The sequence below is a fragment of the Cryptotermes secundus genome, unplaced genomic scaffold, assembly GCF_002891405.2.
Source record: "Cryptotermes secundus unplaced genomic scaffold, Csec_1.0 scaffold1476, whole genome shotgun sequence".
Lineage (NCBI taxonomy): Eukaryota > Metazoa > Arthropoda > Insecta > Blattodea > Kalotermitidae > Cryptotermes > Cryptotermes secundus.
Window position 1 is genome coordinate 18,687 of NW_019737419.1, and position 13,452 is coordinate 32,138.

General features: G+C 41.6%; 1 long non-coding RNA gene across 1 annotated transcript in view; it reads right to left on the reverse strand.

The window, feature by feature from the left end:
• Positions 1 to 6,723: 6,723 nt before the first annotated feature.
• Positions 6,724 to 13,452, reverse strand: part of LOC111870437 — a 34,562-nt gene continuing 27,833 nt past the window's right edge. Inside the window, exon 5 of the long non-coding RNA XR_002843848.2 lies at positions 6,724 to 6,996. This is a non-coding gene — a long non-coding RNA (uncharacterized LOC111870437). The remainder of the gene's footprint in view (positions 6,997 to 13,452) is intronic.

The window sequence follows — 13,452 nt, forward strand, 5'->3', positions numbered from 1 at the left end:
TTATCACTGAAATGTAACAATCTCAATAATAATAAATATTTGTCCCTAGGCATTAAATGAGAAAATTATGGGGTGGCAAGTAGGGGATCAGTAGGCCAATAGTCTAATATTGTTAATGTTTTCATCCTAACCATAAGCAGTGTAACGGCGAGAAAAACATAATTCTTCTATTGTCTTATTTCTCCATTTCTGTAACCTTGAACCTGCAGATGGTGGAATTTTGTTTGTCACAAACTGGTAATATTTGTTAGTTTCCGATGCTATTTCCTGCGTAATTTCTCGAGAAAAGAACACCGAAAAATGTCCAAAGCAGTTGGTCCATCTTGAATTTTGTTTGTAGAAATTCCCGAAGCACTCTCATCAAATACGTGAATTATTGGATTGAATGCATCACTATGCCACTGAAACAATGGTCGCTTTCTTTTTCTCAAAGGTTGTGGAGCTGCTTCATCAATTACTGCACTATCACTAGGATGATATTCACTGTCAAAATCACAAATTTCTGAATAATCATCCTCTCATTCTACAATATTTACGGCGACCAAAAGTTTTTCATCGAACAGAAGGCATCGTGAACTATACGAAGCCAGTTTTACTAGCCCTGTGAAATACTCATGTCACGTGACACCCCGGGAAAGGGGGGGGGGGCTGCCACGCTCTGCAGATGGAACGTTTTACATTTCTTATGCTAGAGGGCAGAATAATGCAGCCAATGAAATGAATGATGCTTCATTGCGTTCCCAAGAGATGACTCCACGCGCCCGCCAAGTTTGAATAAGATTGGCACAGAAAAACGCGAGATTTGAAACGGTAAATTGGCAATACGGATTTTGTCGATCGCAGCAGTGTAAGGGCTAGACCTCTATCCGCAAAAATTGGCACTAACTTCGTCGACAAACGGCTGTCGGTGTAGCTCGCTTGCAGACTACAGGCCAAGCAGTTTAGTTTTTTAATGTCCTCTAGACGCTTCTGAGTCACCGTTCGTCACTATCACAATTCTAGCTGCTCTCGGTCAAGTGTTGTCGGTGACTGCTAGACTTCAACTAAGTCGTCTGTCAAAGTCGATGTCACATTGTGAATGACGGTCGGTCGGTCAGGCAGTCAGTCAGTAAGGGGGTCCATACACGTACGAGTCTGGCTCGTGAGTACGACTCGGCTCGGGTTCCAATGAGCGAAACTCGTCCGTGTGTGGGTGGCAAAGTTGGGAGACAGCTCATGCGTTTGTGGTGAAATTAATCCGAGCCCGGCTCTCGAGTCAAACTCGCCGAGCCAGACTCATATGTGTATGGGCCCCTTAAGTCTTGGTGTCGAGCCTCACCAGATATTATTACCGTTTGACAGTTACGGACTTGTTTCTGTGGGGCGCCATCTCTGACAGGACGGGTCTGTCTTTTGTATATGCTGCTGGCCCTTGCCCTTGCATTTAACCCCCTTATATAGGTCACCTCAGTAGGCACTCGGCACTTGTATATTTTTTTCTTGTCTCTTAAGAGTCCTGATGTTCTAAGTTTATTCACCAAATTATGAACCGTCTGTCTGCTGAAGCTGAAGTTCCCATAAAGTTCATAAACATAATTTAGCATGTTGAGCAACTGCTATGCAATGACCGTGAGATAGGCAGATATACCAGGGCTGTTTCTACATATGAGGAAGGGAGCACATCCAGCAGGGTCTTTGGGAAAACCATCGCGCTCAAAATCATGAAGCGAACAGTTAAGTCTTCTGTCAGGATTCAAAAAATGAGTGTCAAAACATTTTGGAGTGGTTGGCCCCGTCCAAAATGGAAAAGAGTCTGCAACACAAAGTAATAGCAGGAGATGTAGGAGCACTGAACACTCTAGGTAGTTACGCCCCTCCCCAATCAGAAAAGCAGGATGATCATGATAAACCTTGAGCAATTGGCACCCTGTAAGGGAGTGGTCCGGAGTGAGCAGCCTTAAGGAGGGCACAGCTGGAGAGTAATCACTGTGAGAACTGAGCCACGGGGATGAAGGTGAGACCAAGCGCAGACATTGGAATAGAATAAGTGGCGGTATGCCATCCACTGGTCCCTATCCTGAGCCAGAGCAAACGAATCCATACTATCTTATCCTGTCTCTCTAAGATCAATTTTAATATTGTTCATTCACCTATGTCTTGGTCTTACAAATGGTCTCCTTCCTTCTGGCTTTCCCACTAATATCCTATATGCATTCCTCTTCTTCCCCATTCATGCTACATGCCCTGCTCACCTCATCCTCCTTGATTTTATGATTCTAATTGTACTTGGAGGAGAGTACAAGTTATGAAACTCCTCATTCCCTCTAGTTAGTTAGTTATTGAAGAGGGTGGGTTTCCCCATGCACTTAGACCAGTATTGGTCCATTGTGCTTCCCTCTATAATATTCTACCAGTCTCTATACCCTACCGATATTGGTGCGTACCATCAGTCCCGACCGAGCCAGCGAGTTCGGCCTCTACTGGCTTGGCGGTATCTATAATGCTTCCCCCATCTATCAGAGGCGTTAGAGACTACTTTTGGGCGGGAAACGTCCTTGAATTTGGCTCAGTGACCTCCTTTGGAGATATGATGTTCTTTTACGTGCCGTAAAGCTACGACACGGGGCCCACGGCTTAAAGTCCCTCCCGGAGGACTTTTTCCCTGAATTTTTCCGCCCTTAAAAATTCCACTACCTCCGCCGGGTTTGAACCCGAGTACCATGAGTCATGAGGTGGGAACGTTACCTCTAGACTACGGAGGCCGCTTCATTCCCTCTAAGGTATTCATGGCATTCTGCCAGAAATAAGAGCTCCCCATGTAGTCCTCCTGCTGTTCCCCTTGTCGTCTTGGCTGGGACAGATGACAGCTTTGGGCAAAACTGTCGCGTGTGAATACAACACTTACCACATCAACCCTGATGATAGAGACAAACACAGTCTTTGAAATCTTGGACACTAACTCAACAGTGACATGGCTGATTGTCTCAGAAGACTTCAATGTAAACTGTGTAAATTTTTAAAGTTGCCTGTTTCTAAGTAATACACCTTTTTTAATTCATTAGTAGCTTTTTTTTTTAATAAAACAAACATCTGTTAAACTTGCATTGTGTTATTTGCATTAAAATGTACCACAGCTTTATGAGTCACTGAACTTAATAACTGAATTATTAATAATATACATATAGTGTGGGACAAAATCATAACATAAAGGTAGCTAATAGATCCTTTGAAAATGTGGCACAGTTTGAATATTTTGGAACAACAGTAGCAAAACAAAATTAGATTCAGGAGGAAATTAAGAGGACATCAGATTTTGATAATGCTTGCTAACAGTCAGTTCAGTACTTTTGTTTTGTCAACTACTGTCTAAAAACTCTGGATGACCAAGGAATTGGAATCAGGGTTCAATTGTGCCCAGATCAAACCTTGGGCCCACCCATTCTCCAATCCAATGTTCAGTAAAGCAGCAGAGGCATGACCACTTGCTTAGTGCTGTGGTCACAAATGATGGAGGTATACCTCTACTCCTTCATACATCTCTACGGCATGGTCCTTAATTAATATGCACAAGGACAACTTTACCGTTATTTTATTAATAAAAACTAAAGTCCATGGCCTGTAGTCTGAAAGTGAACTATACCGACCGAGCGACCACTGCTTTTCGGCGAAGTTAGTGCCAACTTTAGCGGATAGAGGGTGATGCGTTGTCAGCGCAACGAACCCCCATGGCCGTTAATTTCGGTTTCCTAAACCGGGGCCTCTATTTCCTTGAAATAGCTCCTCAATTATCCTCACGAAGTTGAGTAGATCCCGTTCCTGACCCACTACTCAGAAACTGTGGCAGCACAGGGAATCGAATCCGCGACCTCTGGATCTGTATCCAGGAAATCTTGACTACAAATTTGCCTGCCAATTTTTAGTGCAGACTCCCACCCCAAATTTCACCAAAGTTTTCCAAATAACATGGAAAAATGCCACCTTACAGATGAACAAACATGACAAAGGAACCCTAATTTAATGTTCCTTTATTTACGACCACTCCATTCATTTAGTATTCAATTTCAATGATCCCAGCATTAAATTTAATCCATTTACGATATTCCTCAATTTGGTATTCAAATCCGTTCAGATCCACAGATTCCAAAAGAAACCTTAAATGGGAGGGTGAATGTGTTCATGTCATGCAGGCTGTGAAGAGAATACATAAAAACCATGACACATTCAAAACAAAATCCTTCTGTTGGAAGGAAGATGATGGCAGGGAAATATTTCAGGACAACTTCAACCACAAGAGAGCACTTCCTTCATTAAATGTAGGCACAACACCATGGCAGCACATTGTGACCTTCTTTAGAACCCAACAAAGGTGTCCTTGTGATGTGAAATAAGCATAAATCAATTGGAGATTATGTCAAGAACAAATTTTCCAAAAGACACCAATTATCACATGATCATTGATCTAAATTTCATTTCTATTAGAACTTGCAAGTCTTGCTAATTGGGGCTGTAAATTTGGAGAGATCTTTCATTGCTGGATCTTTTTGCAAAGCAGTAGTTTTAAACATATACAGCTAAATTACAAAACTGTATGCAAGTCATAAAATAAACACAATACGAGTAAACAAAAAATAGCACTGATATTGTCTCTCATGACATCAATACTATAATAACATTCTGCTTCAGCTGAAATTACACATTCTAACAGCAGTGGGAATGCAGTGAGCTTCTTGATGTCTGTGTAAACTCTATTACAGATATCAGAAAGTGGTATTAGATAACAGGTAAAACTCATAATAGTACCTCCTCCAAGTGGGAGATCATAAAGCATTGTGTTCTGCAAGGCTCTATACTTGGTCCATTATTTTTCCTACTGTATGTAAACTAGCTTCCTAATGTAATAACTGACAATGCAGAAATCATCCTATATGCTGATGACACAAGCGTCATGATGTCTAATCCTAACCTTCTGGAATTTGAAACTAATATGAATAAACAATTTTTAGCCATAAATGAATGGTTTAAAGCCAATTTGTTATCTTAAAAAAATTCATTAATTTTTATTCAGGACAAAAAATAGTTTAGCAACCAATATCAGTACATGCTGTGGAAACAAGAATATTACTACCACGTCAAATATAAAGTTTCTTGGTTTACACATCGACAAAACATTATCACGGAAACTTTGTACTGACCAATTTGTAACTGAAATGAGTTCAGCTTGGTATGCTATTAGGACAGCAAAAGGTTTTATGTCACAAGAAACCCTTAAGATGATTTATTTCTCCTATGTGCATTCTATTATGGAAAACAGTATAATTTTCTGGGGTAATACGTCTAACAGTATCAATGTCTTTAGGATACAAAAGCGGATAATTAGAGTTATTATGAATACAAAAACTAGAGACTCCTGTAGGGTTTTATTTAAAAAATTAAATATATTGCCAATGTATTCACAATATATATACTTGATAATAATGTTTGTCATAAAAAATAAAGATCTGTACAAATCGAATCATGAGATTCATAGCTTCAGTACTAGACACAGCACAAACTTACACCTTCCTACATCACGTTTGATAGTTTTCCAAAAATGACCCTACTTCTCTGGTATCAGAGCTTATAATCATCTTCCACCTCATATAAAAAGTCTGAGTAATGAAATTAAACTATTCAAACCGATGCTAAAAACGTTTCTTCTTTCCAATTCGTTTTATTCATTGGATGAATATTTTAACTGTAAAGTAAACTAAACACTTGGGATATACTCCCTACTAAGTCAACTTTTTTACGATACTTATAATCTGTTCATATATATTCATCACATCTCAGTACTATCAGTACATTAGTTCTAACATTTTAAACATATAGCTGTCATACAATGTACACAAGTTGTTCCATCTGTGTCATGGGTATTAAGTGTGCAGGCATCTATGACCTGTTTGTTGTCTGGGTATGTTTGTAAGTAATAATTGATGGAATGTCCTAATAAATAATCTGTTTTTAGATATCAGACCAATGTTTGAGATACTGTATTGTGGAGATGAATTATTGATGTATTTATATTCGTATCTTGTTAATGTGATGCGACTTGTCTGGTTTTGTCTGTGACTAATTCCACGTCTACTGGTCATTACTGTACCACAAAGGATCAACAGAATATTTAAATAAATTGAATTTAATTGAATCTACAATTTCAAATGGGACCTCAGTCAGTAAGGCTATGGGCTGAACAAGAAGGAATTAAGAGTTAAATTCCTGTCAGAGGCATTTCTTTTCTGCATATCATCCAGACCAGCTCTGAGGCCTGCCCTGCTTCCTATACAATGGGTACCAGGGGCTGTTTCCTTGGAAGTGGAAGAGGTATGAAGCTGAACACTCACCTCCATCTAATGCAGAGGTCATGAATGGTGAAGCTATACCTCCACCTCTCCACCTGTCCATCATGATTCACTAATTAGGCTCAGGGATAACTTTACTTTTAACCTTTACCTTTACAATTTAAAGTATTACTACTACCAATAAAAGTCTGGTTTCAATACCTTTGGTCTAAACAGTAATTGTTTAATTTTGCAGTGTCAGCTGGAAAAGTCAGCAGTATAATCAGAAATGAAAAGGTGGTTATGTATAGGTTGAAGAAACTAGGGTTTATTTAATTAATTTATTATTTATTTAATTTTATATTTATATATATAAATATATTTATATATAAATTTATTTATTTATTTAACCTAATCAGTCAGTGAATCAGTCGACCACCATCACCACCACCACCACCACTCTTTATCTCCCACTGGAGCATAGGACATTAACAACAAAGTGTTGTTTTCTCACATGATTCTTGCTGAGTTGTTCGATTTCCTTCCATGTCTTCACAGCAGCCAATGCTTCCTCTCGTACTGTTCTCTGCCAAACTCCTCTTTTCCTTTGTCTTTGTGGGTTCCACTCCAAAGCTTCCTTCTCGACTGCATTTTCCTTTCGAAGAGTATGGCTGATCCAATTCCATTTACGTCTGGTTATCTGTTCAGTTATTTTTAGTTCATTTGTCTTTTCCACAGTTCATCATTTGTTATCGTAACTGGCCATCTCACATTTACCATTCTACTGCGGCACTGATTTACAAAGCTTTGTTATTTTCTACATATTTCTTGGGTGACTCGCCTTGTCTCATATCCATGTGATAAAACTGATTTCACATTAGAGTTGAAAATTCATATTTTGTTCATAATGAAACATCACTTGATTTCTGTATTTGATTAAAAGCCTCATTTGCTTTAGATATTCTGTTTCTTACATCTTCCACAATGCAACCCTCCTTTGTAACTATAGTACCAAGATAAGAGAATTTATCAACATTTTCCCTTTCTTTCTGTCTAGAGTAAAAGTATTTTTATTTTTATTATTTACATGCATTGCTTTTATTTCTGCTTGATTAATCTTCATTCCAACTTTCCTGGCTTCTCTATTTAAATCAACCAACTTGTCTGTCATATGTTTAAAATTGTGTGCGAAATCCAAGTTCTCCAGTTTATGTGTGAGATCCCATTGTATGCCTCTTTGTTTGTGTTCTATGGTTCTCATTACTGAATCCATCATAACAAGGAAAATGGTTGGTGACAAATACACCCTTTTTTACAGCTGTACCTGTCTCAGTATGTGAACTAAGTTTCCTGTTGTGTATAACCTGGCAATTATAATCTTTGTGTGATTCTTGTATGAGTTTTATTATTTTTGGTGGAACCCCATAGTTCTTTCACGCAGTAGTGTAGTTGGTTGAGGGGCTATGCTTCAAGCCAGATGGTCGTGGGTTCAAGTTCCAATGAAGTCACTGGATTTTTTTTTCAATTAACCTAATCCTTCCAGCCGCACTATGGCCCTGGGGTCGACTCAGCCTCTAACAGAAATGAGTACCAGGAATTAATTAATTAATCTTCCTGGGGAGTAAAGCGCCGCTGGAGCGTAAGGCTGACAACCTTACCGCCATTTTTGAGTTTATTGTCTAGATAATGTGGGACCCTCAACATCTCATAACCCTGTGGGCCTTCACGGCCTGGTACAGGGTTAGCTTTACTTTTTTTTTAATTTTACCCCATAGTTCTTTAGTTCTATCCATATTTGTTTCCAATCCATGGAATCAAAGGCCTTCTCAAAATCTATAAACAGACGGTATAGAGCACTAAGAAATTAATTTGACTGTACTATCAATACTCTGACTGTATTGGCGGGTGGTAATGACGCCATCCTTGGTGAGGTTGGCTCAGCCACGGCTGTGTCTTCAGTGGGGACATATCATAGACCAGGCATATGTTGGGACACAGCTTTGGAACACCTCCTTGTGGTCCCACTGGGCAACGACAGTCTTGGGGGTCTCTATCAGTATGACCTTCCGGGGCTGGCGCCTGAGTTTCCATAAAGGGTGATGGCTATGAGACCGAAGCCCCCACACTGCGACATAATGACTCTTGGGTGTCACTACAGTGCACCTGGAACGAATGCGGGAGAGCACTCCTATGGGGTAGCTATGGCTATTTAAGTTGTCTCCCTAGAGTGCCAATAAGGTGCCGCAAGCCTTAGGGCTCAACACTCTTAAAATGGTTTGAGCAACCCATGTGGAGGGGTGGGAATGGGGGAGCTCAGAAGCAACCCCCAGGGGCTATAATATCATGTAGGATCCCCTGGTCGCAACCTCATGACTAACTGGTGTCGTAATCCCATTTATCATCTGGGATACCCCTTTCCCCCCGAACAAGCTCTTGGTCCTTGAGGCTTGTGAGGGTTGCATTTATTACAGAACCAAACCACCTAAGCCAAGGCGTGAGGCATCATGCTAAGGGCTGCATGGCACTGAGGTGGAAATTAGCGATCTTTAACGATCCCCTCGGGGCATCAGGCAGCACCCCGTTGTATTTATGCCTTCCACCCAAATGAGGCGCTGCGGGTGGTGACCTTTAAAATCCCCATAACTCGGACCAATATGAAAGGAACCAAAAAGAAAACTGGTCGTAAGGACCTTAAACTGTTGAGGGACCCCCCTCCAAGGGGATCCATATGTGAAATACTTCAGCAGGGACCTGGAAGCTCTTGTGAACCAGTAAGGGACCCAGATGCAGCCAGCAAACCTGCTGTTGAATTTTCAGCCAAAGCCAGGGACAAACCAGTGGTTCAGAACATTCTTGAGGCAAAACCAAAAAATACTCCCCTGGGAGTCAGTAATACTGACACACCACTGCAGGGAGCTAGTACTTCCAACATACCTGCAGTAGGAGAAAGACTGGGACACCTAATCTCTGAAGTAGGTGGACCCCGTCTGGTGAAGAAAGCCTTGTCTGGATGCACTAGACATAAGTAAAAAAAAGGCAAGAGCTGAGGCAAGCAAAGCAGGAACTAGGAGCAGTCAGCAACCAGGAAATGCAGGCTCATCTAAGCAGGGAGAAACCTCCACCGGCACCTGTAAGAGGCCAAGGCCGGAGGGCAGTACCCCTACAGAAACGGTCAGAACTCCAAGAAGGCCCAGGGACTTACAAGGAGGCTCTAACCAATATAAAGGCAACCTATCCTGAGGATAAGCTAACCGATGACGACCAAAATTCCATTCTGGAAGCATTGGGGGAGGTGTTACGTAGGACTCCAAAGGGAGAACTACCACACCTGAAATCATACAGACTAGTGGGAGGTGCACTTATTTGTGTATGCGCCGACAAACAGTCTGGTCAATGGCTCACCAAAGCCATTGACAACCACAGGCTGGAATCAGGGGCCAGGCTGAAGGCTACGGACGCCAGGAACCTGCCCAAGCCTGTTAAAGTGGCTCTCCAGACAAGGGACAAAATTGTCCAGAATCAGGAAGAGCTGCTGAAACGGATTGCAGACCTTAATCTGGGACTTCATACTGAGAACTGGAGGGTACTCAATTAGCAATCTGAGTCGAAAGGCCAAAGGCTCAATTTATTCATAGACCGGGATTCCCATACTATTATACAGAGGGCCAGTTACAAAATATTTACAGGACTCTCACAGGGGACTGTTAAGGTGCTGGATGATCCTGAAGTTCAGCGCCAGGCAGAACCCGTGACAGATACTGTATTTTCCAACTCGAACTCTGAGGAGGAAGGGGATGAGATACCTAGGCCCCCCAGATGACCAATGTTAAACATATCAGGGGACCTCTTCGCATTTAACCCAATCCGAGAACGGGAAGGGACATAAGATGGAAATTGACCCCTCCCCAATTGAAGAAATCACTAAACAAAAACATCTTTAATACAGACAGAGACACACACAATACATGTACACTCACACAACACACACACATGCACAACACATACAAACAAAATGAAATTTCTTCAGATTAACCTACACCACAGCAAAGCTGCCATGGCAACTCTGTGCCAGCAACTAGCTGAGGGAAAGGCAGATATAGCACTTATTCATGAACCTTGGATATACAAGGGTCAAATAAGGGGCTTAACTAACACAGGGGGAACAATTTACTCCGCTGTACCCAGTAATAATGCAAAGATCTTGTGTTTATATCAAGAATCATGTTAACGCCTTGCCTTTGTTAGAGCTCTGTTCTAGGGATACAACGGCAGTAAGGATAATATACCCATATCGAGGAGGCAGCAAGGAGCTGATTGTTGCTTCAGTCTACCTCCCATATGTCTCGGATGAACCTCCACCAACTAAAGAGATGAGGGACATCACAGACTACTGCTGTAGCAGGAAAAAGCAACTCATCATTGGGTGTCATGCCAACGCGCACCACATCTTGTGGGGGAGCACTGGCACTAACCCAAGGGGAGAGAGCCTTATGGAATTTCTGGTGAGTTCGAACCTGAATATTCTTAACCATGGTAACGAACCTACCTTTGTGGTTTGCAATAGGAAGGAGGTTACTGATTTGACACTAGGGACAAATAACATAGGGACCCTGGTAAGCAATTGGCATGTATCTGATGAGCCGTCCCTATTGGATCACACACACATATACGTATATGCTTTAAAATAAGCAACATTACAGTAGATCAAGCTACTTATAGGAATCCTAAGAGAAGCAATTGGGAGTATTACAAAGATGACCTAAAAGTAAATCTAGGGACCATCTCGTGAAATATACGCACAATAAAGGATGTTGATCAGTCCATTGACTAGTTGCAACAGGCTATTATCTCGTCCTTTAATCAGAATTGTCCGGCTAAGACCATTCGGGGACCAAGGAAAGCACCTTGGTGGAGTATACAGCTGAGTGGGCTTAGAACCAAAACGAGAAGGCTGTTTAATACAGCTAAAAGAACAGGACAGTGGGACACCTACAACGAAGCCCTTACCTATTACAACAAGGAAAGCCAAGCAATCCTCTTGGAGGAGGCACTGCCAGGAGATCTATGATGTACTGGGCAGTGCCAGACTCATGAGAATCATGACAAAACAGGCGACCAACAAGGTCAGCACAATTAAGCTGCCTAATGGACAGTATACTCAAACAGGAATGGAGACGCTGAATGAATTATTCAGAGTTCACTTCCCTGATTAAAAATTGATTGATAACATGGACGATGGACAAGATCAGTAAAACCTGGGCACTTGCCAAAGCAAGATGAACAGGCAGACTGGAACCTGGCCAAAGTCATAATTAACCAATCAAAAATCAGATGGGCACTAAATGACCATTTAAGTCAGCAGGAACAGACGGAATTGTACCAGCACTTTTGCAGCATGTGGCAGAACTTTTAATTCCACACCTATGCCGCATATATAGAGCCTGCTTGGCATATGGTTTCATCCCCATAGCCTGGAGGCAATTTAATGTGACATTTATCCCAAAGCCCGGGAAACTTAATTATACTGAGGCTAAGGCTTATCATCTTATTAACCTGTTGTCTTTCTTGTTGAAAACGATGGAGAAAATAGTGGATAGGCATATCAGGGATGGGGTGTTGAGGACATATCCTCTACACCAAAACAAACATGCCTACCAAACAGGTAAATCTACCGAAAGTGCACTAAACAATATGGTAACATGCATAGAAAGTGCGATTGAACACAAGGATATTGCCTTTGGAGCATTCCTTGATATAGAGGGAGCTTTTGATAGAACCTAATTTGATATAATCACAGGCTGCTGAAAGGCATGGCATAGAGCCTGCAATATGCAGGTGGATCAATGCTATGCTGGAAAGCAGAACCATAGCTGCCACATTATCAGGAGAAACCCTGGGGATGTCTGCATCTAGGGGATGTCCGCAGGGTGGCGTACTTTCTCCTCTGCTGTGGGGCCTGGTTGTCAACGATCTACTATGGGGACTTACTGATGATGGGTATTATACAGTAGGAGATGCTGATGACATAGCAATCCTCATAAATGGAAAATTCCTTACGACCGTATCAGAGCGTTTTCAAACAGCTCTGCACATGGTCCAACGATGGTGTGAAAGAACAAGTCTTTCCATCAATCCCAATAAGACAGTAATTATACTGTTTACTAGAAGAGAAATATAAAGGACCTTAAGGAACTGACTCTCTTCAATAAGACAATCCGGCTCTCCAATGATGTCAGGTACCTTGGTCTAGAATTAGACAAGGGGCTGACATGGAAAAGGCAGCTGGACAAGGTCATTAATAAAGCCTATAAGGCTTTTTGGACATGCAGAAGCATGTTTGGTAAAACATGGGGACTGCAACTGCACATTGTGCATTGGATATATACTGCGGTGGCCCAGAGTCAAACTCAAGACAAACAAGACAGAACTTAGCAAATTGCAAAGGTTGGCTTGCTTAGGTATCACAGGAGTAATTCGAACATCTCCAACAGCTGCACTAGAGATATTCCTTGGACTCCCACCACTGTATCTACAGTTGGAGGCAGAGGCCAGGGCAGGAATCTACCGTCTCCAGCGCAGTGAACAATGGAAACCTAGATCTGGTTTTGGCCATGCATACGTAACTCAGGACATGAAAAAAGAACCCATATTACAAATGGGGTCCGACAAAATGATACTGAGACGTGTATATGAAAAACCCTTCATGGTCAAATTTCCTGACAGGAGTGAATGGGAAAATGGGTTTTGGCCCGATAGAAAAGGGGGACTGATCTGGTATACAGATGGTTCCAATAGAAAAGGTGGACTCATCTGGTATACAGATGGTTCCAAGATAAATAAAGGCACTGGAGCTGGTGTGTACTGCTATGGTATGAGGCGGAAACTTAGTTTCAACCTTGGGCAATACACGGCAGTATTCCAGGCAGAAGTATATGCCATTAAGGCATGTATTATGGAGAATTTTGATAGGAACACAAGAAATACTGGGGATCCTTAACTGGACTCAGGCAAGCGAAGGAACTCATATGACGACCTTCCATTAAAAGAGCAAAGGAACTTATGAAATTCATTGATTCATTCATTTATTCACATTTCATACGATCTTTACAAGGTCGAAAAACAACCAATTAGATATAGAAATCGTCAAGTAGCTTAA